Source organism: Piliocolobus tephrosceles, chromosome 12, assembly GCF_002776525.5.
Source record: "Piliocolobus tephrosceles isolate RC106 chromosome 12, ASM277652v3, whole genome shotgun sequence".
In the NCBI taxonomy this organism is placed as follows: domain Eukaryota; kingdom Metazoa; phylum Chordata; class Mammalia; order Primates; family Cercopithecidae; genus Piliocolobus; species Piliocolobus tephrosceles.
Window position 1 is genome coordinate 20,770,704 of NC_045445.1, and position 27,451 is coordinate 20,798,154.

The window sequence follows — 27,451 nt, forward strand, 5'->3', positions numbered from 1 at the left end:
CCTGTAGTCCCAGCTACTCGGGAGGCTGAGGCAGAAGGATCATTTGAACCTGGGAGGTGGAGGTTGCAGTGAGCCAAGATCGTACCACTGCACTCCAGCCTGGGTGACAGAGCGAGACTCTCCAAGAAAAAGAGAAAACATCTATGATATTTTAGATGATGTCTATAATTTATAGCCCTCCTAGAAATTGCAGAGTTTGAAGCACATAGAGAACTGTGTCTGAAGGCAATTTTGCAGAGTTTAAAGCATAAAACAACTTTATTTTGTCTTCGATTCTTCCATCTCCTCATTATGTGGGTCCTTATTTATTTGATTTGAAGAAATCACGTTCATCTTGATAACTATCATTTATTGAGAGTTAATTGTATATTAAGTACCATGCTAAGTGCTTTATATGTATTATTTATCTTTATAACAATCCTATGAAATGAATACTGTTATTTTCCCCCATTTTACAGATGAAGATAGAGAAAGGAAGAAAAGGGAGGGAAAAAGGAATATCATTTCACTGAGCAATTTTATTGAAATATTTTATTGAGCATTTGTTTTGGTGTTTTTTTTTTTTTTTTTTTTTTTTTTTTTTTTTGTCTTTTTGGTTTTGTTTTGTTTTGTTTTGAGACGGAGTCTCACTTTGTTGCCCAGGCTAGAGTACAATAGCGCGATCTTGGCTCACTGCAACCTCTGCCTCCCAGGATCAAGTGATTCTCCCACCTCAGCCTCCTGAGTAGCTGTGATTACAGGCACCCGCCATCATGCCTGGCTAACTTTTGTATTTTTAGTAGAGATGGGGTTTCACCATGTTGGCCAGGCTGGTCTCGAACTCCTGACCTTGGATGATCCACCTGCCTCAGCCTCCCAAAGTGCTGAAATTACAGGCATGAGCCACTCCGCCCGGCCGAGTATTTGTTCATATAATCTATGCTATCATTATCTATGAAGAATTTGCTCATCACTGAAAAGGAAATCATATATATTCATTATATTCATTTATTCAGCAAGTATTTACTGAGCACCTTCTAAGTGCCAAGCCTGTTGAAATGAGCAAAACAGACATAATTTCCTGTCCTCACAGAGTTTTCATTCTAGTGCGCTAGTGGTATTCCACATTGCTTTCCATGTGGGAGGAATGCTTGCGATTAAAAAATTAAATCAAGAGGATACAATGCTTAGGAAACCACAAGGAGTTGATGAACATGCTTTAGAAAATGTTTGTACAAGTAGTAGCATGTTGTAGAGGAGAATACAGAAGAGACCTGAAATCGAGTTCTGAATCTTTCACTAATTAGTTGCTTAACCAAAGGCAAGTGACTTAATCTCTCTAGGCCTTGCTTTCCTCCATCTAAAAAAGGAGATGGTTGGATTAGAGCCCCTCCAGGTCTGACAGTCTCTGTGTATTTTTTTCTTATTAATTTATTCACTCATTCATACCTTCAACATTTATGTTTTGAGATATTATGTGTTAGGCACCAAGCTAGGTGCTAGGGATGCAAGTGCGAAAAAGGCAAGTTAGCTGCTTTGAAGAGCTTACATTCTAGTGGGACCCAATACCAGGACATGGAATGCTGAATGGAATTTATTAGCAGTATAATGGAGTGCAAAGAGGAAGGCTTTGGAGCCAGATGAATTTGGGTTTGCCTCTCAGTTCTGCTACTAACTGTGGCCTTGAGTGAGTCACTTAACCTAAAAAGTCTCAACGTCCTCTTCCTCTGTAAGGGAAGGGCATCTCACAGAACTGTTGTAACTATTGGGAGAGGTCATAAATGAAAAGCCCCTAGCAGACTGGCACATACTGGAAGCTCAATTTATATTACGTCTCTATTTTTCCCCCTTTCCCCTTCACTCCTCCTCTTTCCAACACAAAACAAAAGACATGTCAGAAAATAGCTTATTCCTTATCTATGCTATTTTACTGACATGGGACAATGCGAATAAGGTTGCATGACACCCTGGAAGAGGCATTGAAGTTGTATGGAGATACACTTCCCTCTAGCAAATGTAAATCAGCCTGGAAGGATTAATGGCTCCATGCACTGGAGAAATAATGTGTATTTGTTATCGTAAAAGCTCCTCAGGTACTAAGAAGAATCATGAACACATTTTTTTGTTTTGTTTTGTTTTGTTTTTTAATTTTCAGAGAAAAGCAGTTGGTATTTGGCTTTATAAAAAGCTGATGCTTTAAAACTGATACAAACAATAACTATTTGAAAAAGAACATATCCACAGATCAAATATGTGCTTCTTACATAAACTTGATGAGCAACCATTCCAGTGCCTTGTCCAATGTTATGTTACTATAGCGAAAAATGAACAACTCGTGAATATTTGTTTTAAGCAGCTTATCTTCTAACCAGGGTCTCTTATTAAAAAGGAAATTTTACTTTACAAATATATTTATTTACTGATGTGTTCATTCATTCATGTATTTATTCTAACAAATATTTGAGCACTTATCCAATATCAAGCACTAATATTTGTTTCTTCATTGTGATTGTTTGAAGCAAATATTATAACCCTGCTGGATTTATCTTCTGTTGTTTATGGTGAAAAATCAGATTGATCCAGTTTTAGTTAATTTTAAAATAATTTATTCCCAGGGCTATGTATTTTGAATTATTGGAATTTTTATTGAATTTTGCTCATACTAACTACTTCATGTTTGGTACACTTTGGTGAAGGATGATACCCTGGAACCAAGAAATTTCTCTTCTATCAAATGGTGGAATCCAAAGCCTGCTAAATTTGAATGAGTCCAAAAGTTAGCCAAATGTACTTTTATATCATTAAAATAACTGTTAACTGAAATATTTTTGTTTCATTTGCTAGCTTTAAGCCTTAAGGTATTGAACAAAATAATAAAATAAATACTGTAGTATGGAGAAAAGCTATTATTCCAAACTTCTATTCATATTTCTGATTTCTGAAAAATCTTTATTTTCAAAATGACTTTTATTGTTAATATATACTATCCAGGAAAGAAAGAAAAGAAAGGAGGGAGGTAAGAAGGAAGGATGAAGGGAAGGAAGGGAGGAAGAAAATAAATCAAACATATTTTCAGACAGAATAAGGGTAGTGTAATCCAGGAAGTGACTCCTTCTTGGTTAGTAACCTCAGGTTATAATTAATTTGTACTTGTATTGCTGACTTAATGCAATGATAAAACTAGGGAGTAATGTCAAACTAATTTTTTTTTAATTACTCAGGAATATACCTTCAATAATATGAAGTTCTTTAGCCTGAAGACATGTGTGGCCTCTATTTGTACCATTTATAAAGATTAGCTTTGCACTTGTGTCTCATCTATAGTGGAAACCTCTTTCCAGAGCTTTTCAATAAATTTCTCATTTAATTTAGTCTTAAGTAACAGTTACCACTTCCTGTTGTCCAATGGGTTGTAACTTTGTTATCTTTCTAGGTCAAATTTGTGTGCCTGTAAAAATTTTACTTTTAGTCAAGAAAAATTACGAAAATCAAGGATCCTGATAGGGAATGAGACTTGTCAGTGGAGACACTTGATCAAAAGGAAAGTATTGATGTTGAGGGAAATACTGAGCAATATTCATGTCAGCTGGGTTATTAGAGCTGTTTGTAGCCTACTATGGATGTATAGATCACTCAACTTTTAAAGAGTTAATTCCTTGTCTCTCTAAATAAGGTTATATTTTCCATCATTTGAATTTTCATCTCTTATGAATGCAGTCGATTGAAATATGAATGAAGAAAATGTTTTCACCGATTCAGTCTTAGGGAGTACCACCACATAAGCCTATCATTCATCCTTCTCAGCTTCCCACCACCACCCCATCTGGACTTGAGATAAACATTGGTTTGTCTACCAGGACTTAGCCGAGAAACCTTCAAATTAGCAAACTGGGCGCATGTGAGATATCCTCTTTTATGTGAGCCACCAGAATATCCTACAGGCAAAGGTTTCCTACAAATGCCAAAGGCAGAAAGATCCTCCAGCTTCTGCCTTTGTCAAACTACAGAGAATTTCAATTAGAGAGTCCTTGGGACCAAGAGAAAGATAAAGGAACCCAGATTGCTGAGTTAACACTGGGCTTCCCAATAGGTAAATGTCATTTTTGCCCTGATAACATCCAAATGAAGAGTGAACATTTTTGTAAATCATTCTCAAACACCCTTTTTGCTAGGCCAAATATCTGGATAATTGACTGAATTTTCATTCATCCTCTGGATAGTTTGATACTTTATAAATTAGTATAACAGAGCAACTATAAATTAGTTTTAGTTTCTATAAATTAGTTTAGAATCTATAAATTGGTAAACAGAGTTTGACACTTGTTTAGATTAGTATAACACAGAAACTGGTTAAAGTATATATGTTCAAAAACCCCTAGTTTCTGAGGAAAAAAAAGGTGTTTTGTCTTTACATTTAATATCTGATAGGCCAGGCGTGGTGGCTCACACCAGTAATTCCAGCACTCTGGGAGGCCGAGGCAGGCAGATCACAAGGTCAGGAGCTCAAGACTAGCCTGGCCAATGTAGTGAAACCCCATCTCTACTAAAAATACAAAATATATATATATATACACACACACATACAGGCGTGGTGGCAGGTACCTGTAGTCCCAACTGCTTGGGAGGCTGAGGCAGGAGAATCACTTTCCAGGAGGTGGAGGTTGCAGTGAGCCAAGAACCCAGGAGGCGGAGGTTGCAGTGAGCTGAGATCATGCCACTGCACTCCAGCCTGGGTGACAGAGTAAGACTCCATCTCAAAAAAAAAAAAAAAAAAAAAACAAAAATCTGATAATTCAGGCTCATTTCACACAGATTGAGCACTTAGTATATAATAGGGCATACCTTGATAAGTATAATCCAGCTCCTGCCCCTGCTAAGGAGTTCACAACCTAATGAGAAGGATGAGGAAAGAAAATCACCCCATCTCTGCAGGGCGCGGTGGCTCATGCCTGTAATTGCAGCACTTTGGGAGGCCGAGGCGGGCAGATCACGAGGTCAGGAGATCGAGACCATCCTGGCTAACATGGTGAAACCCCGTCTCTACTAAAAATACAAAAAAAAAAAAAAAAAAAACTAGCAGGGCATGGTGGCGGGTGCCTGTAATCCCAGCTACTTGGGAGGCTGAGGCAGGAGAATGGCGTGAACCCGGGAGGCGGAGCTTGCAGTGAGCCGAGATCGCACCACTGCACTCCAGCCTGGGTAACAAAGCGAGACTCTGTCTCAAAAAAAAAACAAAAACAAAAAAAGAAAATCAACCCATCTCTTCCCCAGCAGTCCAGGGAGAGCTCCTCTTAGAGGTATCACAACAGAGGCCCCATCCATGTATATTGTGCGTGTGTGTGCAGACACAAGTGTGTGCAAGAGTGTGCGTGTGTGTGTTGAGGTAAAATTTGCATGACAAAATTACCATTTTAAGGTGTACCATTCAGTGGCATTTAGTCCATTCACAATGTTATACAACCACCATCTCTCTCTAGTTCCAAGACATTTCATCACTCCAAAAGGAAACATTGTTGTATATTAATGGGCACGCTCCATTTCCCCTTTCCTCCAGCCCCTGGCAAACAACTGTTTGCTTTCTGTCACAACAGATTTACTTATTCTAAGGGTTTCATATAAATGGAATCATTCACTTAGCATTATGTTCTTGAGGTTTATCCAAGTTGTAGCACATATCAATACTTTATCATGTTTTGGCCAAATAATATTTCATTGCATGTATATAGCATATTTTGTTTATCCATTCATCAGTTTTTATCCATTTTTATATAAACTCTGAGCAACTACTTCTCTGTCAGATCTCTCTCACTACCTCTGCACTCAGCTTAGCTCACCCTTATCCTTGAAGACAGGTCAGCCAAACCTATAGGCCTCCCACCCCCATCATCCTTGAGCACAACCTAAATGCTAGCCTATCACCAGACCTCATCTCTGTAATCCTTTGCAATGATTCTCCCCTAAGTCTTTGTCTCAGCCTTCTGTTTGTAGTCAGCTGGCCTCTCCTACAATTAGCACATCTCCCATAGGGGTTTATATTTCCCTAGTGACTTTGAGACTTATCAACTCTGCATAGACAACTACTTGTACTTTACTTTGTGGGATGATACCTTAGTTCCCTTTGTGATTCACCTGGAGCTGCTCATGCTACCCCTTTATCATGTTGCTGGGCCAGATGGGCCTGGCTCCAGATGTCAGCTCCAGGATATTGCTGTTTTCTGGCTGACAGTTTCTACATAGCCACTTCTGTTCATTATGAATCGGAGCTGGGCGTGGTGACACGTGCTTGTTGTCCCAGCTACTCAGAAGGCTAAGGCAGGAGGACTGTTTGAGCCCAGGAGTTTCAGTCCAGCCTGGGCACACAGCAAGACCCCATAGTTTTCTTAAAAAAACAAAACTATGTTATGAATGCACGTTCATCTTTAATTCTCTCATGATGACTCTGAGACTCTTACATGGGGCAGCTAGCATTACTAAATAAAGTCCCTAAGATCTGCAGGGGTAAGTTGTGGTGAATCTGCCTCCTCTTTATCTTATGCAATCTTACCTCTCATTTCACCTGAGAAATTATATATACACACACACACACACACACACACACACACACACACACACTCTGAATTCTCTTATTTCCACTGACCAGACAAGTCTTCCAGTGTTTCTAATGCCTCTTCAGGATTTCTCTGCTTAATTGAGAAGGCAGAAGTGGGAATATGCAAAGCAATTGTGTTAATTCTCAGAGTTTTGTCCGTTGTCTCAAAACCTTCTGGATGTTTCAGAAAAGCACAGTAAGGAAACATTTTTCTTTCCTTTCTGCTGGGTTGGAAGGATAGACTGTGGCATGTCAGCAAGTTGAAGTGAATATGAGAGAACCATCAACACCCAATTCATGAGATGTGTAAAATCATACAAACAATTAAATGACTGAAATAGCTTCTTTTTTCCCCTATGATCTAGGAAAGGCAAGGGAGAATAGTTGATTCTGCTTTTATAATGCAATTATTTTAACAACACAGTATGTTTTGAGGAATTTGGTTGGGGGCACAGTTCTTTCTTTTCTTTAATTTTTATTTCTATAGCTTTTGGAGTACAAATGGGTTTTTGTTACATGGATCAATTATGTAGTGGTGAATTCTGAGATTTTAGTGCATCTATCACCCAAGTAGTGTATGTTGTACCTAAAAATTTCTTTTTTTTTTTTTCTTTTGAGACAGAGTCTTACTCTGTCGCCCAGGCTGGAGTGCAGTGGCCGGACCTCAGCTCACCGCAAGCTCCGCCTCCCGGGTTTACGCCATTCTCCTGCCTCAGCCTCCCGAGTAGCTGGGACTACAGGCGCCTGCCACCTCACCCGGCTAGTTTTTTTTGTATTTTTTAGTAGAGACGGAGTTTCACAGTGTTAGACAGGATGGTCTCGATCTCCTGACCTTGTGATCTGCCCGTCTCAGCCTCCCAAAGTGCTGGGATTACAGGCTTGAGCCACCGCACCCGGCCCAAAAATTTCTAATACAAAAAAGTCTTTCACTGGTTTACATGGAAACAAGGAAAGACCTTCAGAATCTTCAATCTGGTAATAAAGATATTAAGTAAAAAAAAAAAAAAGACCTATATTCTAAAGGGCATGTATACTCACGCATACATATAAAACATGCACATCTCATTCTAGTCATGTCAGAACGGGCCAGTGGTATGCAGCACTTGCTATACGTCGCCCCCATGCTTTCATGCTAAAATAAGTTATTATTTGTTGTTGTTGTTATTGTTGTTTTAATTTATAGTGTGGCTTTTCTCCAAAGGGATCAAGGCAGTATCCACACAATTTTAAATATAGGATAGCCAATGCAAACATCAATGAGGAAATAAATAAATAAAATACAGAGCCAAGAGGAAGAGGGTACAGAAAAACATAAACAATGGACAATGGAAATAATATTCAGTAGCACTGAGTCAGGTCCTAAAGTCCATTGATTCAGGCATAAGTCAGACTAAAGTCATGCTGAAGGTGAGACTCAGTAGCTCTTCTCAGCCACTGTCATGATGATTTGAGGGTTAGAAGCTGAGATATAGTCTTCAACCTCCCAGCTCTCTCTTCTCATGGCTAGTTCTTCCTTTGCCCCTATATTGGAGGAGGCTCTGTTTATGAAAGGCTGGTGGGAAGGAGAGAGGGACAAATAGGGCTTCAGTATTTGATTTATCACTATCTATCTCCACAGTTCCTGGTCCCCCTAAGACATTTTTGGATTTCATTTCTACTTTAGTTTTCCCAGGAGCAGAAATGTGACGTTTCATTTTTTCCAGTTTGGGGAACTGCTAGTTAGCCTGAGTGTGTGCCCAAGAATGAACACACTGAAGTGTAATGATGCTTTGCTAGTATGGCAGTTTACATATTCTACCTTGTCTTAGGTAAGTCAAGATTGTTCTTGGAAAGCCTTTGAAGGAGAAATGGATTATGCAGAAAATGACTTAATTTGATATAGCATGAAATATTTATGGCAGCTACGATTTTTTTTTTTTTTAAATCCTGGTAAGGCAGAACAGATCAGTTTGGAGAGTACCCCCATGTAATAATCTCACTATGGACTTAGATTGGAATATTTTTCAGCAGCGATTTATCTTAGATGTAGTCTTTAGTGACAGCTATTTATCAGGACATACTCTCATGGCAACACAGTAACATTTATCCCTTAAGATTATGGTGTCATACACAGTAGCTTTACCTTCAGAATTGAGTGAGAGAAACACAGCTTATCCTGTTGACAGATGGCTTAATACAGTGTGCTCCATTCAGGATGCGTTAGACTTGGTTAACTGTCATGTCTTAAGTAGCAGGAAGAGACATTTTCATGGCTCAACACTGATATGTCTATAGACAACCTGTTGAATACTGGATAGCTTATTACTTTAAGCAGATTGTGTCCTATTAGTATACAATGCCAGCCTCTGTTGAGCTCAGTTGGATCATTTTGTGATACGAAGAGCATTTGGGGGCCTCCAAAGCAGGTCCCAGCATATCCACACCCTCAACAAATAAACATCACCTCCTAATTTCCTCTTGGAAATGTGATTCTGATGGTTGGATAAGGCCTGTCTCCTTTTACTGTCACGGCTCCATGAATCAGAAGTCTTCTATTTTAGCCTGGAAGGCTTAGGAGATGGAACCAGGAAGAAATATATCTGCTTTTAAGAAATGAGTAAATTAACATACTAGAGCTTCTCTGCCCCTTAAGTATTATTGCCTCCTTCAAAGGTAGTACCTTGGTAAGTGACAGATGAACTCCACTGATGCTGCCAGTCTTCCAAATAATTTTTCTACCTCCTCTTTGGAAAAAGCCTTGTGGGTTTATGGCTGATCCCTGCCGTCTACAAGTTGTTGATTCTCAGCCAGTTGATCATCAGTGGTGCAGGCTGAGGTCTTCAGTGAGAAGACCCTGAAATGTTAGGAAGCATACACTTGGTGATTAATACATATTGGGAAGAGTGCAGTCTTTAGAATGATCTGGAAGGATTTTTTTTTTTTGAGTCAGAGTCTAGCTCTGTCACCCAGGCTAGAGTGCAGTGGCACCATCTTGGCTCACCACAACCTCAGCCTCCCGGATTCAAGCGATTCTCCTGCCTCAGCCTCCCGAGTAGCTGGGATTATAGGCACGTGCCACCATGCCTGGCTAATTTTTTTATTTTTACTAGAGACAGGGTTTCACCATGATGGTCAGGCTGGTTTCAAACTCCTGACCTCAAGTGATCTGCCCTCCTCAGCCTCCCAAAGTGCTGGGATTACAGGCATGAGCCACCGCAACCAGCCCCAGATGGATATTTTAATCCTGGTTCAGACACCAGCTGTGTGCTTTGGGCAGAACATTTAATATGACATTGTTACCTTATTTATAAGATGGGAGTAGTGATACCTACTCTGCAGGGCTGTTGTGAAGATAAATTCTGGCACATAGGCACTTAAATAATTGATAGCTGGTGTTGATGTTGTCATTACCATTATACCATGGTTGAGCAGCCCATGTAAATGTCCAGAGTAAGGGTGAAGAGGTGTGGGCCATGTTTGTTCCCATAAAGGTAAACTGGATTTTTTGGGGGAATACTGTGAGTCTTTGGGAACCAAACTGCTAAATGAGGTGGCTGATTAAGCAGGCTTATACCATTTGGGGTTCATTTGGAGGAGAGGATAAAATAATAGGGCTGTTTACTTCTTCTGACATTTATGTTGGCTTTAAATGGGGTTTCCAAAGAGGAGTTCCAGGAAATTTTTTGTAGAGACTGGGTCTCGCTATGTTGCTCAGGCTGGTCTGGAACTCCTGGGTTTAAGCGATCCTCCTGCCTCAGGCTCCTAGGTAGCTGAGATTATGGGCATGTATCACCATGCCCAGCAAGAATTGTCTTGAGTGATGTCAGCATAATTGTTGCAAGAACCTTTGGGCTGCATGCATTCTGGTAGATTTATACAAATTTGAAATATGTCATGACTTTATATTCACCCCTCAGAGAGCATGTAAGTTGAATACTGATTGAAACAAGTCTGCTGAGTATGATAAGTGTCCTGATGTTTCCCTGGTAAGTTTCTTTTAGTGTTATCAATGTCACTTCATCAGAATACCTCTGACCTCCACAAACAGTAACACCCCCCTGAAACATTTTTGTCCAATTTCTCTGACTCAGAAAGTTTATTTCTGATAGTCAATCACTGAGCATCAGTGAAAGTGGACTCTTGGGGCTTGGAGTGTGAAGCACAGGGAAAGGTATGTTAGGGAAGCCTCTTTTCTTGGGAGCTTCCTGCTAGTGGCCCTGCTCTTAGAACACCTCTGGCAGTTGTCATTGTTGTGACTGTGATCGTTGGATTGTGGTGGTGTTTTTTCTGTTCCACAGGCCACAGGAAATGACTGGCAGGTGTCACTTTCTTTGCTGCTACTGGTACAGTTCTTTCCCTAGGATACAAGCTCTTGGTGGCTTCTTTGAAAGAAATTTAGCTCTCCTATTTTTTGCTCTTTCTTCCTATACTTCAGCAAGTACAAAATCTTGTCTGAGTTTCTCTGATGATTTTTTACTGATAGAAATGTAGCCGAACAGTTGAGGGATTAACAAAAAGCACATAGAGTTATGTGGCAACGTAAGGCAGTGTATTAGAGTGTTTAAACTTACAACTTTAGAGTCAGCAAAGCCTGGGTTTGAATGCCTGCTCTATTACCTATTAGCTCCTCTTCTCTGATCCTCAGCTTCCCCACATGTAAAATGGAGTTAATAGTTTCTCCCTTAACAGTTTGTTGAAAAGATTCCAGGAGATTGTGAAGTATGGAGTATAGTGCCTGGAACACAGTTAGGTTCTCAAAAATGGTAGCTGTTATTGCTGTTCTTCAAAAAAAACCTATTAAAAAGCCCTTGAAGATCTTTACTGGGAGATAGGCCTGATATTGGCTCCCTTCAATAACCCATTCTTAACTTTTCAGGAACAGCCTCACCTACCCCCCTCTCATTTTTATGTTATTTCCTCTCTTTTCTGCAAAAACAAAAATCCCAATCCTTGGTCCTGGTTGGTGCAAATGGTGGGCATTTGAGTCCACTGAGGATCAAGTGAGAGTTATTTGTATCTAAGGGTATGCACTAGGCTGACCTTCTTACCTTCAGCATCTTGTTTCACAGCAAAGACATCTTAAACCATTTCTCCTACGACTGCTTTATAGAGATTAACTCAGGCAATCTTTCTAAATTATATTAAAAACCATGATGAGTCTAGTTGCAGGTCAAAACTAGTTGTTCAGTGCTCTAAAGTCCTTTCTGTCACCCTTGAGTTAGCCTTTGTAGAAAAGGAGAAAGATCATTAAAATCAGTCATGATTTCCCAATTTCTCAAGCCAATGAATTTTATTCTTTTACGTGAGTATGGCTTTGATCCATGGTTTTGTCTCCTTTATAATGTAGTTTCATTTCCCTGTGAAAGGAAATTTGTTTTAATTTCTAACTCCAGTGTCACAGGAGCTTCCTATTTTTTGCCCCCTCAGATCTTAGTGATCCATAGGGTCAGATGAATCTTAAAAACTACCCAAATGAACTTTTTCTTGGTTTGAGCCACTTGTTGGCCCATTTTGTCATTGTTCTCTTTGCTTCTAGTCACAGCTTCGGGCCTAGAGCTGGGATGAGTACCTGTTCAGCAGGAGCCAAAGTAAGGTGTTCCCACCTGAGGTAGGGATACAGCAGTTTGGGGTTGGAGGGATGCATAGAGGATTGCACTATGTAAGAACTCATGCTGAAAAGCTAATTTCCAAATACTATTAGGGAGCACTAAGACAAGGACCATCTTAGAATGGGCTAGAAAAAGAGCCATTGGCTAGCTTACCCCTACTTATCCTTAACATCATCTCTTCTGAGGACCCTGAATCCTCCTGTCCACACCTTTGTCTGGGTTAAGACTTGCTGGCACCTCATCTTCTCTCTAGCATGTCCCCAGCGACACTATATGGAGAGCTTTTACATGTCTGTCTGTAATCTTCTAGTAGCTCCTTAGTGAGTAGTACTGTGGGCCAGGCGCAGTGGCTCATGCCTGTAGTCTCAGCACTTTGGGAGGCCGAGGTGGGTGGATTGCCTGAGCTCAGGAGTTTGAGACCAGCCTGGGCAATATGGCAAAACCCCGTCTCTACCAAAAATACAAAAAATTAGCCAGGCGTGGTAGCATGTGCCTGCAGTTCCAATTACCCGGGAGGCTGATGCGGGAAGATCGCTTGAACCCGAGAGGTCGAGGCTGCAGTGAGCTATGATCGCACCACTGCACTCTAACCTGGGTGACATAGTGAGGCCCTGTCTCAAAAAAAAAAAAAGAATAAAAAAAAAGAGTAGTACTGTGTCTTCCATCTATAAAACCTCATTGCTTAGCTGTGCCTGCTGTAGAGTAAACTCTCTATACATGTATATTGAACTCGTTGGATGAACCAACAGACATAGTTGCGGGTAACAGACCTTAGTACTAGGCCTAGCTTCCCATGGTATCACTGTACTATTAGGCAGATTACTTAAACTCTATTTTGTTTTCTCCTACTGTGAAATTAATACCTCCCTTGCCTACCTCAAAGAGTTGCTGTGAGCCTCCGATAAGAAAATGCATATGAGATGTTTTTGAAAATTATAAATTACCCTCCGTTTACTAGATGTTAGTGTAGAAGAGTAGATCAGATGTAGGGGGAAGTTTTACCCTGAATAAATGGAACACTGGGTAATCAACACAGCATTAGTGGGCTCTCTTTACAAACATTAACCCTTTAGCAGCTTCCTGAGTATCTCTCTCTGTACATCTCTCAAGGACTTGAGGAATATTACTTTAAAAAATTTTTAAGCAAATCCACCTATCCCCATGAATTTTATTTTTAAACAAATCAGCCCATGATGCTGAATTAAACCAGTTGGCCCTGGATAAGGAGATACTTTGAGAGATTGGTAGCATCAGTTTAAATTAATGAAAAGTCTGAGTGACAGATCATTTTAAAGTAAATGCAGTTTTATTACTTTCAAGCACATATAATAACAATGCTGGGAATTGAACTTGGAGAAAGACAGCACGTGTCAGAGAATCAAAGCATACAAATAAGAATCATTGATAATGAGGCTATTGCTGTGTGACTGTCCTGCTAAAGACCATCCTCCTCAAATTGGCTAATGTTCCCCTGGAGAAACTTATCTATTTAAGAAACCCCTATTTTTTTTTCATTTATAGGCATGAAGAAAATACCATTAAAAAATCCTATACATGGCTTCTGGATAACCCAGGTTTTTCAAACCCCAGTGGATAGCATCTAGCAGCAGTGCCCTGCTCTCTGGTTATAACAAATAATAATCTTGAACAGCAAACACCCTCTGGCCCCTACAGTGATCAACTTTTTCCAGGTTGCCTAGGACTTTCCAGGTTTAGACTTTTGCCAAGTCCTAGGAAACCCCTCAGTCCCAGCAAACTGGGGTGGTTGGTTACCTATCAGTACCTATAACTCTTACAGCTACAAAATATAGGGAAAAGATGCAGTCATGGGGGTTTACATACATTGAAGGGGTGGAGGAGACCTGGGAGAGCTGCAGCTCACACATTCTGTTGGTTTCTCTGTCTTCGCTTTTTAACTCCTCTTACCTTTTCCTCCCTGATGCATTTTGATCACTGTCCTCTTCCCTTTGCTCTCTTAAATTCTGTCTAAGGGTACGTGGGACTTCAGAAAGCAGGACTCAAACAGTAGAGTGGCTAATAATAGTAATAACTAACCATTCTGTGGAACTTCCCAAGTGCCACACAATATGCTAGGCAGTTTGTATGCATTGACTAATTCTCAACAACAGCCTTTTGAAGCGGACAATATTATTACCCACACTTTACTGATTCTACTGATGACATTGACAAATTACCAAAGGCCACAGCAAGATAGGCTTCAAACCCATCCAGTCCATCCCCTACCCACAGCACTGTCCTGCCTGTCAAATGCCTGGCTTCTCTCCTGCAAGGTTTAAAGCCTTCTCACCTTCTTCCTATTCTTGGTGGAAATCCTGACCTCAGCTTGATTTAATCTCTTCATCCAGCAGACCTGGAATGAGTGTTCTGTCCAGCTTTTCTCTGGCCTATAATGCTATACCCTATCCTTCCCTTGTTCCCTGCCCAGTCTTGGTCCGTGAGAGTAGACATACATTTCCTGCCTCTCATACCATGCTTCTCTGCTCTCATGTCCTCTCAAGTCTGTAAGGCGGCATCCCCTGGAAGAAGGAGTTCTTCTTAGAGATATTTCAACCCCTTGCTAGAAAATGGCATTCACCTGCCTCTGAGGCTAATTCTCCATTTAATCTCCCGTACTCACATGCCTCTGATAATAAAGCCATTGCCTGTGCATCCCCTGTGGCACTTTGGAGTCCATGCAAACAAACAAACAAACAAACAAAAAACCTTTGCCCTAGGCTGAGAGTCCAACCTGAGTCCTAGCTCTACTGTGAACTTGTTGTGTGACCTTGGACACGTCACTGCACTTCTGTTTTTTCTTTTACTTGTAAAATAAAGGAATTTGACAAAATCACCTCTAAAGCACTTTCCACCTCTAACAGGCTGTCAGATACTATAACAAAGATATTTGATGGGGGAGGGAATGTGAAAGGAAAGGGAACACCATAAAGCCACCTTAATGACTTTGAATTTGATGCCTTCCTCAGTAGACCAAAGTGAAAGTGATTCAAAAGGAGCCCCAGGGTATAACCATTCTCATGAGGACCGCAGTGAGCTCTTCATTTTACTCCTCCAGGTATTATTGGAGCTACAGGGGAGCAGATAGGTTGGCTGTTTGAGATGTCAGAGTTGTTCTCGATTTCTAATGTTAGAGAGTTTTGGGTGAAACTCACATAATTAAACCTTAAAGAAAATGTTTCCCCCATAGCACTGCATAACTCCGATGGGGTTTCTGAGCAGAAAAAAAAAAAAAAAAAAGGAATTCAGTGTCTGTTGCTCCCAATAATATTTGACACACTGTCCAGAATGAAAATTAGAAGCCCTGTAACCGCAGAGATATATCAGTGACAGGAGAGAGACATCGGGGGAGTGCCAAGGGCTGAAGGGCAGGTAAGAGCAAAGTAATACAAAGTGGCTAAGAAAACCAAAGGGAGAGAGACAATTTTCACCCTTTCCAACACCCTCCAGGCTAGAGAGCTTGGGTAAATTTTGACCTAGTTGTCCTTGTGTACATGGCTGTGAGCTTTTATTAAGTATTTATGCAGCAGTTTATATTTTACCAAGTGCTTTACAATCACTTTTATTTGGCTTAGTAAAGTTTTCCTGGAATCCCATCTACTTTATGATCAGAAGAGTCATTTCTTGTTTGCTTAGCACCTCCATGTGTACAGCCTCACACAATAGGCCACTTGTTCTAGCAGGAGAGCAGGTGCAAAGAGTTGAGCAGTGAAGGGCACCTGCAGCTACCAGGGCAGTTGGAGTGGGGGTAGTTTACACTTCAGTTCACCTTTTCTCCCCCTTTGTTATTCTTTCGTGTTATGTTATTGCTGGCAACTTGAGAGTGGCGAGGCAAGGCTTGGGCCTGCCATGTGCAGAGCTGTCCTGACATATGGACACTGGCAGAGATAGGCTCTTTCCCCTGTGCCAGTGTCTCTGCCCATGCCCATCATGGCCACGCGCTTCCACCAGGCAAAAACTTGGTGAATATGTTTCTTTCTGCTGCTTCAGGGCTCTTGCTGCAGCCTTGGTTCTCAAACTCTGGACATGAGTTTAGGAAGACTATAGAAAGAGGAGTTCTACTCTCTGCAGACAAGACCAGCCAGTGTTCTTGGACAAATCTAACACTTAGCTACCTTATTCTTGGTAGTCCCTTTTCCCTCCCACCAACCACGGCAGCCCCCTTGTGCCAGCACTCTGGATTTTGTGATGTAGGATGGTGTGGCTGTATAGATGTCTCATGAAGCAATATGGCCACACACTCTCAATCACCAGTTTGCAGTGGGAATCCAACACAGTCATCAGTTGGATGTTTCCTTTTCTGAAGACCAGATTTGCCAAGGCAGAAACTAAATTCTGGTTCATGAAGTCCAGGCTGGAATTAGTGGGCCAGAACATTGGAAAATTCAGGACCTCCAACTACTAATGTTCTGTGGCTGAGAACAGGACTATGTAGATGCTTAATAGGTAAGTGTAGAATAGATGATGACACTCAGTGGAGTATAGAAAAGGAACTCTGCTGTTCTCTAGGTTGCCACTGGTTTCTAAAATGGTGTGATCTGGCAGGTGGGACACATTGACAGGTTTACATCGAAGGGCCCAGTGTAACGTAGGTCCTCAGTCAGTGGCTGCAGATTTGGGGGAAAGGCCTCAGGGACAACAGGTTGACAAGGATTAGGCAGAATAGCTTAAGAGTCTCCATCACACAAACTGAGCATTGGATGAGGCCTTTTATCTCAGGTCAGTTCAGTAGATATTTATTGGGTGCATACTGGGTGCCAGGTACTGGGTAAGGGAGTGGGCCTAGAAATGAATACAGACAAGAGCCCCAGGACAGAGTTTTGCCCAGGAAAACACAGCTGGCAAGAGGAAGTCATACCTGAACACCCAGGGCTCACTCAAAAAAAACATGAAATACTGGCTTGGAGGAACAAAACTAATTCCAGAGCCTGGGGCCTGACAGGTGAGTCAGTTAAACTAACACCTTGCTGCCCTTGTCACTACTGGCTAGGGATCTGGGTAGGGCTAATTCCGCAGGTTGAAGGTTTGAGGCCTGGAAGTGACTGTGGCTAAGGCCAGAGGAGCTGACAGAAAACAGTGGCAGGAATGTTTAGCTTTCTTTTCAAGTGTATTGGTAGTACCTATTTGCAAGAAAACAGTTTGTTTTTTGAGGCTGATGGTTGGCAATTTATTAACCACAGTTCAGCCAGACATCCAAAAGAACACTGAGGAGTCTTTCCTCTGTTTACTACATATTCTAGAAATGCCACACAAGAAAAAAACCCACCAGGCACACTTTTTCTTGTTTCAGACTTGCCTCTCTCCCAAACGTGTCTGGAGTCAGTTAAGAGTGATTGTTTAGGTGGACTTTGAGAGTCCTGTTCTTCATTTTGAAGATCACCACATTAAAGAATGGATGTTTGTTGTGGGCCCTGCAGGGACCAGAGACAAACAAAGCAGCGTTCTGAACAGAGAGATTTGAAAAAGCGTGTGGGCATTTTCAAGAGTCATCTAATTCATTACTTGTGACAGTTATCCAAAGTGGAAGCAGAATATTTTCTATCACTGAGAGGAGGAATATGAACTCTGGGAGAAGGAGGGAGGGGAACAGGCTTCTGACACCCAAAGCTGGTCACTCGGGAAACTTTGGATGGCTGCTCTGGGCCACAGGTGAATGATTAGTTCTTCTGTGAACTAAAATTAATTTTGAACCATTTGAAGTCCTTTCTGATCATTTCCCCTTCAGATAATGCCCTGTCTCCTGGAAGGTTTGGGAGGGCGCCTCTGCTAAAAACTTCCTCTCAGCTAGGCTTAAATGCTTAGTGCCAACCATTCACACATCATTGCTCAATCGCAATGGCAAAGAAAGTTCCAGTGCTTTTTCCCTTGCCCATTTTCCCTGATGAGAAACCATTCCTACTCATGCCTTGACCCATACTTTACTCAGGACAAAAATAAGAGAACTGATACTCTTCCGTTTCTTAAGTTCTCAATGTGGGGATGAAGGGATTTGAAGTTTCCCTTGGCTATTTGTTGCAAGGTTTATTTCTTCTCTCTCAGGAAGCTCTTTCTTTATTTTTTATTTTGATTTTTTTAGAGACTGGTTTTCCTGTACTCCACCCAGGCTGGAGTACAGTGGCACCAACATAACTAACTGCAGCCTCAACCTCCTGGGCTCAAGTGCTCCTCTTGCCTCAACCTCCCAAGTAGCTGGGACCACAGGCATGGGCCACCATGCCTGGCTAATTTGTTTTTAAGCTTTGTAGAAACGAGGTCGCCCTATGTTGCCCAGGCTGGTCTCAAACTCCCGGACTCAAGCAATCCACCCACCTCTGCCTCCCAAAGTGCTGGGATTACAGGTGTGAGCCACCATGCCTAGCAGGGGATTCTTCTCAAATAACATTTATTGAACATCTAGTGCATTTGAGATTCTGTGTTTGGTGCTTTCATGTGATAAAAATAACAACAGCAGCCCTCATATAGAACTTTCTATGTGCCTGGCATTGTTTTAAGCACATGTTATCTCAATTTGCTAAAATTCATTATATCAAATAATTCTCAAAACAGTGCAGGTGGCATTATTCCTATTTTATAGATGAGGAAACTCTAGTTCAGCAAGGTTTAATTATTTGTCAAAAGTCACACAGCAGGTGGGGGCACCAGCTTTTAACCCACGTCTCTGACTCCAAGGCCAGTGCTCTTTCCACCACATAACTCTGTCTCTCTAAAATGTATTATGTACTTGCCGCCTCAGTAAACTATGACTGCCTAACTGAACTTAATCTCTTACAACAATTATTGGTCGTTATTTTGAACTTCAGTTACCTTCATACAATGCCCTCATGTTGCTGAGGTATGTGACTAGTTCCTTGCCCCTTTGTTCTTTGCTATTCCGTTTGGGGGAGGTAACAGCTTCATTCTTGTCTCCCTAGCAGTGATGCCAATAATAACTTCAGTTGCTGTTGTTTGGCCTCTGGGCCTCGGTTTGCCCTTCTGTAAGAGGAGAACATTGGGCTGAATGACTTCAAAGGTCCTTTCCAACCCTGATATTTTCATCAATTAAAATCTAACTTAAAAATGGGTAAAGAGGCCGGGTGCAGTGGCTCACGCCTGTAATCCCAGCACTTTGGGAGGTCGAGGCAGGTGGGTCATGAGGTCAGGAGTTCAAGACCAGCCTGGCCAAGATGGTGAAACCCCATCTCTACTAAAAAATACAAAAATTAGCCAGGCATGGTGGTATGTGCCTGTAATCCCAGCTACTTGGGAGGCTGAGGCAGAGAATTGCTTGAACCCAGGAGGCGGAGGTTGCAGTGAGCTGACATCGCGCCATTGCACCTCCATCCTGGGAGACAGAGTGAGACTCCATCTTAAAAACAAACAAACAAACACCAGGTAAAGATCGTGTCCTTTTGCTTTAACTTGAGTAGAACAAGAAAATGTCTGGTCCTAGTTCTCTGGACTAGAAGGACTTGGTAAATGAGTTTGGGGTGATTGAATAAGAAGTCTCTACCACACTCCTTATTCTGTTATTCCCCACCCCCGATTATTGAGCTTTGAATTACACCTTTTTCTTTCTCTGTTTTTAAACACAGTTGGAGTCCTCTCCTCATTTGTATGTTCCCCTCAAGGACAGACATCAGAGAGACACTGCTCTGGCCTAGTGTCCTGACTGCCACGATTAGTTCTCACCAGCTTGCATACACTTTGGGCTCTGCCTAGCTTGCAATTCTCACAAGAATCACTTTTGCTGTGCTTATTTACTTTTCTCTCTCTTTATCTCTAGCCTCTTCTTCAAAGTTGGTTTCTTCAGAGTAACATTCAGGTGACCTCATCTCAAGCATTTTCTCATTACCTTCCCCTTTCTGCTGGGGGACTGTTCCCCACAGCCACAGACTCTTCTCCTTGTAGTGGGTGATACTAACTTCTCACTCTTTCCTCACCATCTGAAAAATATTATTTGCTTCTCTGGGTTTCAGTGGCTTCCTGATTATGTGCTGAGACAAATCTTTTAGTCCCTCCTCAAAGTAAGGTTGGAGACTGCACTGTAAGTGAATTCTAATGCAGTTATTCTCTCATATAGCTAATGGCTACTAACTGAGATACAGAAATAGATTTACATCACCAAACACCGCATGCTCTCACTCGTAGGTGGGAATTGAACAATGAGAACACTTGGACACAGGGCGGGGAACATCACACACCGGGGCCTGGCATGGGATGGGGGGATGGGGGAGGGATAGCATTAGGAGAAATACCTAATGTAAATGATGAGTTAACGGGTGCAGCAAACCAATATGGCCATGTATACATATGTAATAAACCTGCACACTTAAAGTATAATAAAAAAAAAAAGAAGGAGATAGGTTTACATCCCCTAGATTTCTTTCCTAGATTTTGCTTCCTGTCTACTGAAATGTACTTGTAATTTCTGAAAGGCTGTTGTTGGAGAACACAGGTACTTCTTGGAGTAAAGTGGATATATCTGTTTCTAGCATCCTCCTAGCTTAACATTGGCTCTGAAGTAGTACTGCTATGCAAACAATTATGAAAGACATTTTTTCACATGAAAATTTTTAGTTTATAAATCCTTTTTTTTTTTTTTTTTTTTTTTTTTTTTTTTGAGACGGAGTCTTGCTCTGTCGCCCAGGCTAGAGTGCAGTGGCCGGATCTCAGCTCACCGCAACCTCTGCCTCCTGGGTTCACGCCATTCTCCTGCCTCAGCCTCCCGAGTGGCTGGGACCACAGGCGCCCACCACCTCGCCCGGCTAATTTTTTGTATTTTTTAGTAGAGACGGGGTTTCACCGTGTTAGCCAGGAGGGTCTCGATCTCCTGACCTCGTGATCCACCCGTCTCGGCCTCCCAAAGTGCTGGGATTACAGGCTTGAGCCACCGCGCCCGGCCATAAATCCTTTCATGAAAAATCCACAACAGCCACAGATAACATCATTGCAGCCCTTTACTCCTTCAGCTTTTTGCCAGCACCAACATTGGTCTTTGCAGTCCCCCTGACTTTCTTTATTGGGTTCTTGCGTTCCTTTCCTTGTTTTCCTGAGTCTTTTTCTTCTCATACAGACCATGTCTTGAAACTCTATGTTTGGGTTCATTTTTCTTTGCATAATCCAGGGAATCATAAATCATGCCAAAGCCAGTTGTCTTGCCACCACCAAAATGAGTTATGAATCCAAATACAAAGATGACATCTGGTGTGGTCTTGTACATTTTGGCTAGTTTTTCCTGTCTTAGGCACTCTTAAATTTCTGTCTTAGGCACTGTTGCCTTCCTGGGGTGAAGGACATCAATGACCATTTGTTTCCCCTGAAGTAGTTGGTTGATCATGAACTTTGTAGTTCAGATAGTTACCGTGTCGTTCATGATGGCTGTCTATCCTCAGACAGCCAGGAAAGAGAAAGACATTTTTATTTAGATATGTGCATAAATAAAGAGAAGCTAATTGTTTCTGTCTTTATTAAGCACATTTTCAAATCTCAGCTCTTTTCACCTTTGCTTTATTTTACTGTGCATTTATGTAAATTAACACTGTATCATGGATAAAGAAAAGGACGTTTTCTTAGGCCTCTTAATAGGATGGGTTTTCTACCCTGTTTTCTGGTTTGTCTTTAAAGCTATTTATACTCTTTAAATTATCCAGTTTTTCCCACAGTGATTGTTGTGACCAGAATGCGTTCCAAAGAAACAGGTAAATCACTGAGTTAGGGATTACATGCAATACTGAAGCTTGTCCATAAGATGGCGCTCTGAGAATGTGAGATCTCTAACTTATTTTTAGCCATGTATAGCTGGGCAGCATATTAAACTTTTGTGAAATCAAATTTTTTTTTTGGTGGGGACCTAGTCCTTTTGATTGGCTCTCAAGCACTTGAAATCATTCTGATACTTAAGGGAAGAAGGAAAGTGACTTTTCTAGCAGTTCCCTTGTCCTAAATCAGTACTAGCAAGTGTCAAAAATCAGCAAGATCTTCTTTAGGGACCTTTTAAAGAAAGGGATTTCTTCTAAATGTGGGACTTGTGATACTAAATGTATGTGTTGTCACAAAAGTCCCTGTCTGGGTATCAGATTCTTCATCTACACAGTGAGTGGATTGGACCAGATGATCTCTGAGAGTGCTTCCATTTCAAATGATCTACATTTGAATTTGTTGATTTCCTTCCACTACGCCATTGCTGCCTCAGCCAGAACAGAAATGAGAAGAAAAGATCGCCTATTTTACGCTTGTTTGACTCTATTCCTCTGCTACAAGTGCTCTCTTTGCTTCAACTGTCCCAAGACAAGCATGCCCAGATGTCCTGTTTTAATGAGGTTCCTTTTCTCTTTATGGCTTTTGCGCAGGATTTTTCCCTCTCTCCCCAACCCCCTCCCCAATCCCTGACAATCTTCCTGAACAGAAGCATGTCCCCCTTTTCACTTCACAAATAGGATTTTCTTAGTATTATGACAGTCATTTTTGTGCTAAACAGATACCAAACTGGATAAAGAAGAAGATGCCGCATGTAAGGTAACACTTCTAGCATGCTACATAGCATGTCCAGTTAAGAAAACATTAGATTTGGGAGGTAGGAACATCTGTCAGTTTATTTTTCCTCCTCCACTTGATAGTATTCATTGCCAGAACCATGTCAAAGCTTCAGTAGAGAAGCAGCATTTTGCAGAGGAGGACAATTAATTTAATTACAGATGAGTATTACTAAGTAGCTAACCCATCATTACAATCCCCCCATGGCCAACAGTGTCCCCATTCCTGACACACTCTGAGCAGTCTGTGGGTAAGAAGAATTGGGGCCACGCTGGCTCCTCCTCATTCAAGGCCTGTCATGAACCACATGCTCCAGTGGCACAGAGCTAGCCTGAGAAAATGAAATGCTGAATTAATGAATTAATGCAAAGCTGCCAAGGCACCCTTCACCGATTGACTTCCCTCTGGGCTTAAAGCTCAGAGCACGCATGTTACATGAAATTCCCCAGGGGCACATCACACATGTTGCCTTGCTGTAGTCAAGGTGACAAAAGCAGGGATGCACTAAGACATTGTTATCCTGTATTTGTTTTCCTATTGTCCTTAGGCATTTGAAATCTTCAAATAGTCTTTGGTATGTGTCTAGTGGCATGGATGGTGATGGTGGTGGATTATTTATTTCTCTAACTTCAACACCTTGTCTCCCAAGAACACAAGTATGTCACTGAATAGCCTTCACCTGCCCACCATGGCCTCCCAAAGTATGGCTATTAAATAGCCATACTGTCAGATCTCTGTGTAAGAGAAGAAACCTGACACACAGGGCTCTCTTAAAGGGCAAGTCCAGGAATCTTGCTGAGTAGGCCAAGAGAGCTTTGTGGCGATGCTGCTGGGAGCCTTGTAGACCATTATAAGCAGCTCATCCATTGTTTCCTACAAGGAAGCAATGGAGCAGGGTGGTGAGGAAATGTCAAATATTTAGTCGACATCGTTTCTCTCTAAGGAAGCAAGACCAGCATAGTGGTTAAGAACCCACACAACTGGAGATGGATTCTTAAAGTTCACACTCCAGCTCTGCTGCAGACAAGCTGTGTGACTTTAGGCAAGTGATTTACCTTCTCTGTGCCTCAGCAGCAGCAAAAACAGCTGCCAATAGGGTAGTCAGGAGGATTAAGTACATGTTTTCTTTTTCTTCAATGCTTTGAACAGTATCTGGCACAGAGAAAGCACTCAGTAACTGACAGTATAAGTACCATGAGGTGCTTTGGGTGATTTAAAAAAACAAAAACAAAAACTAACCAAACCTCTGCCTTCAAAGACCTCACAGAGTACATGGGGTGGCAAATGGAATATACATAAAAGGAGCACTGGCAACTCAGGGCAGTGCCCACAATACATTTCAATGCGAGGGCAGTGAGGTCAGCATGACTCAGGGTGGTTCAGGGAGGCCCTCAATTCTCATCAGGTGAGGACTTCAGGCATCTACAGGAAAAAGGTAGTGAGAACTTCAATAACTTCTTTGCCTCTGTTTTGAGGGAGGATACAACTGATAATTTACACTCATGTTCACATCCTCACTGATATACTGTCTTTTTGAAATAGGCCGGTTGGAGTTACCTCACTGAAGAGTAGAAAATAGGGCCGGGCATGGTGGCTCATGCCTATAATCCCAGCACTTTGGGAGGCCGAGGTGGGCAGGCGGATCATGAAGTTGGGAGATCAAGACCATCCTGGCTAACATGGTGAAAACCCCGTCTCTACTAAAAATACAAACAATTAGCCGGGCGTAGTGGTGGGCGCCTGTAGTTCCAGCTACTCGGGAGGCTGAGGCAGGAGAATAGCGTGAACCCAGGAGGTGGAGGTTGCAGTGAGCCGAAATTGCACCACTGCATTCCAGCCTGGGTGACAGAACGAGACTGTCTCAAAAAAAAAAAAAAAAAAAAAGAAAAGAAAAGAAAAGGAAATATATGGGATATATATATAGAGAGAGAGAGAACAAGAGAGACAAGGTTTCACTCTGTCATCCAGGCTGGAGCGCAGTGGTTTGATCTTAGCTCACTGCAACCCCCACCTCCCAGGCTTAAGTGATCCTCCCAGCTGAGCCTCCTGGGTAGCTTGGACTGGGACTACATGCACACGCCACCATGTGTGGCTCATTTTTGTGTCTTTTGTGGAGATGGGGCTTCACCATGTTGCCCAGGCAAGTCTCAAACTCCTGGACTCAAACGATCTGCCCACCTTGTCCTCCCAAAGTACTGGAATTATAGGCATTAGCCACCACACCCAGCCAATGTGGGCCAATGTGGGCTATGTTTAACCTAACAAAGTTGAGTTTCAGCCACTTAAGGTCTGAAGAAACTGAAGGGTGACATTGTGAACATTGCCCCAAATATGTGTTCTGTCATAAGAAAGCACCTTTGAGGAAGGACATTGGTGATGGTCAACATAACTCTTATTAACAGGAAGGATTTCCCAGAGGCCCTGAGATGTGCATGTGAGTCGGGCCCACTTTTTGTTTTTCTTTTGTTTTGTTCTCTTTTGCCTTTAAAACAACTAATGACTGTTAATACAATGTATAATATGGTGACTATATTAAAGAATACTATATTGTATATTTGAGATTCACTAAGAGAGTAGTTCTTGAATGTTCTCACCACAAAAATAAAGATAATTATATGAGGTGATGAATAGGTTAATTAGCTGGTTTGGCATAATTGTTTCACAATGAGTACATATGTCAAAACATCACAGTGGAAGTGTACATGTATTTAACTTTTATCAATTCTACCTCAAGAAAGCTGGAAAAACATTTTAATTAACGACTATAAAATCTCATTCATTATATATTAAACTATTATAAAGATTAAAAACAGTCATGGTAAAAAATATTTTAAAATATAGAAGGATATAAAAAAAATAAGATTTCACTAGCATCTCCCTATTCTCACTCACTGAAAGTGACTGCTCTTATCATTTTCTTATATATCCATCTAAAATTTTTCTGGGCATATTTGAACATGTATAGAGTGTATAAGAGTAATGCAAATGTAGACCCATTTTCACCACGGATGCTGCTACTTGTATCTGTTATAATGTATCTCGTACTTGATGCCATATCAACACATACAGATCTACTTTGCCCTATTAATGTGCTCATAGTATTTTATTCTAACACTCATTACTTTTAAAATTAGGTTCAATATTTTGTCTGGCTAAGGAGCAAAGGATAGAGACATGAGAAACAAAAAAGTATTGAGAGCTGTGGGAGAGGTATCAACATACCTAAAGGATAATGCAAGAACACAGAGTTTTTAAATAGTGCCACTAAACTTAAGCAACTATAAGCATCAGTTGGACCAGGACTTTTGGTTACTGCCTTGTGAAGTACATGCAATAATGGCAAGTTTTAGGCCTAAGACACAGGGCAGCTATTCCCAACACTTCTATAACCAGTAACCATGCTTAATTTGTGAGAGTCCTTTGAGGATTTAAATAGCACATGGATAGAGCAGAACAGTAGATGCTATTTCAACTTTCAAAAAGTTTAGCAAGCTTTTGAACCCAAAACTGTCTTTTAAAAATGGAGTCACTGTGGGATCAGGGAGCAGTGTTTAGTCCTGGCTCTTTATCCTGGCTGGGAGATAAGAAATTTTAAAAAATACATAGCTAAAGGGGCACTTTCCTGAATGGCAGAAATTAATACAGTAGGACCACAAAGGATCAGCTGTGGGACTAATTTGATTTAATATTTATAATAGTTTTGGAAGCTGGAGTACGGGGCAAAATCGCTAAGTTGACAGATGTCTTTACACTATTCCAATGAGAATAAGTAGCTTCAGGAAGACGCTTGTTTTATAGGAGTGGACATAAAAGTGGCTGGCAAGCTTTGATATGAAAAAGACCAAGGATATGTCTCTAGGGACACATTCCTGAAGTTCATTTCAGAAGATTTATAGTGGACCTTACCTCTTTATCTGCTAATAGGGTCTCTGCTTCAGGCATCAGTAGGAGTTAAAGAAGAGAAGATGGAGTTGGTAGTATCATCAGAAGGTGGATGATATTTAAACAGACCGCATTATAGGAACATAAAAGAGGAGGCTAGTAGTAAGCTGATTCCCAACAGATAAAGAATGCTCCTTTATGTCTCTTTAAAACAGCCCCCAAAGGCAATTGGTATTTGATGATCGGTGATCTGTGTATTCACGAATTAACTTTTAAAGTTAAATAATCTGAATATGTTAAGCTATCATTTTAGAAGAAATGCAATCAAATGTACTCTTCAGCATCTTTGCTACAAAATATTTTCCTTCTCAGAGGATGACTTTTAATTATGAATGTCAGAACTAGATTTCCTGACCTCCTTTGTTAGCATGCATGTTTTTCAAAGTATGTCCTTAATATTGGCAGATACATTGTATCATGGATGGGGACATCTAATAGAATGAGATTAGTATCTTCTGAAGTTGTGCAATTTTCAGTAATAAAGAGATAATGGGCCGGGCGCGGTGGCTCAAGCCTGTAATCCCAGCACTTTGGGAGGCCAAGATGGGCGGATCACGAGGTCAGGAGTTCGAGACCATCCTGGCTAACATGGTGAAACCCCGTCTCTACTAAAAAATACAAAAAGCTAGCCGGGCGAGGTGGCGGGTGCCTGTAGTCCCAGCTACTCGGGAGGCTGAAGCAGGAGAATGGTGTAAACCCGGGAGGCGGAGCTTGCAGTGAGCTGAGATCCGGCCACTGCACTCCAGCCTGGGCGACAGAGCGAGACTCCGTCTCAAAAAAATAAAAATAAAAATAAAGAGATAATGCCCTATCTATCTCTCAACTT

At 41.4% G+C, this 27,451-nt stretch overlaps 1 protein-coding gene and 1 pseudogene across 5 annotated transcripts in view; one reads left to right on the forward strand and one right to left on the reverse strand.

The window, feature by feature from the left end:
- The window catches only part of GPC3 (glypican 3), a 456,912-nt gene that overhangs the window by 300,833 nt on the left and 128,628 nt on the right, over positions 1 to 27,451 (forward strand). The window lies entirely within an intron of this gene.
- Positions 21,108 to 21,523, reverse strand: LOC111531551 (annotated as a pseudogene).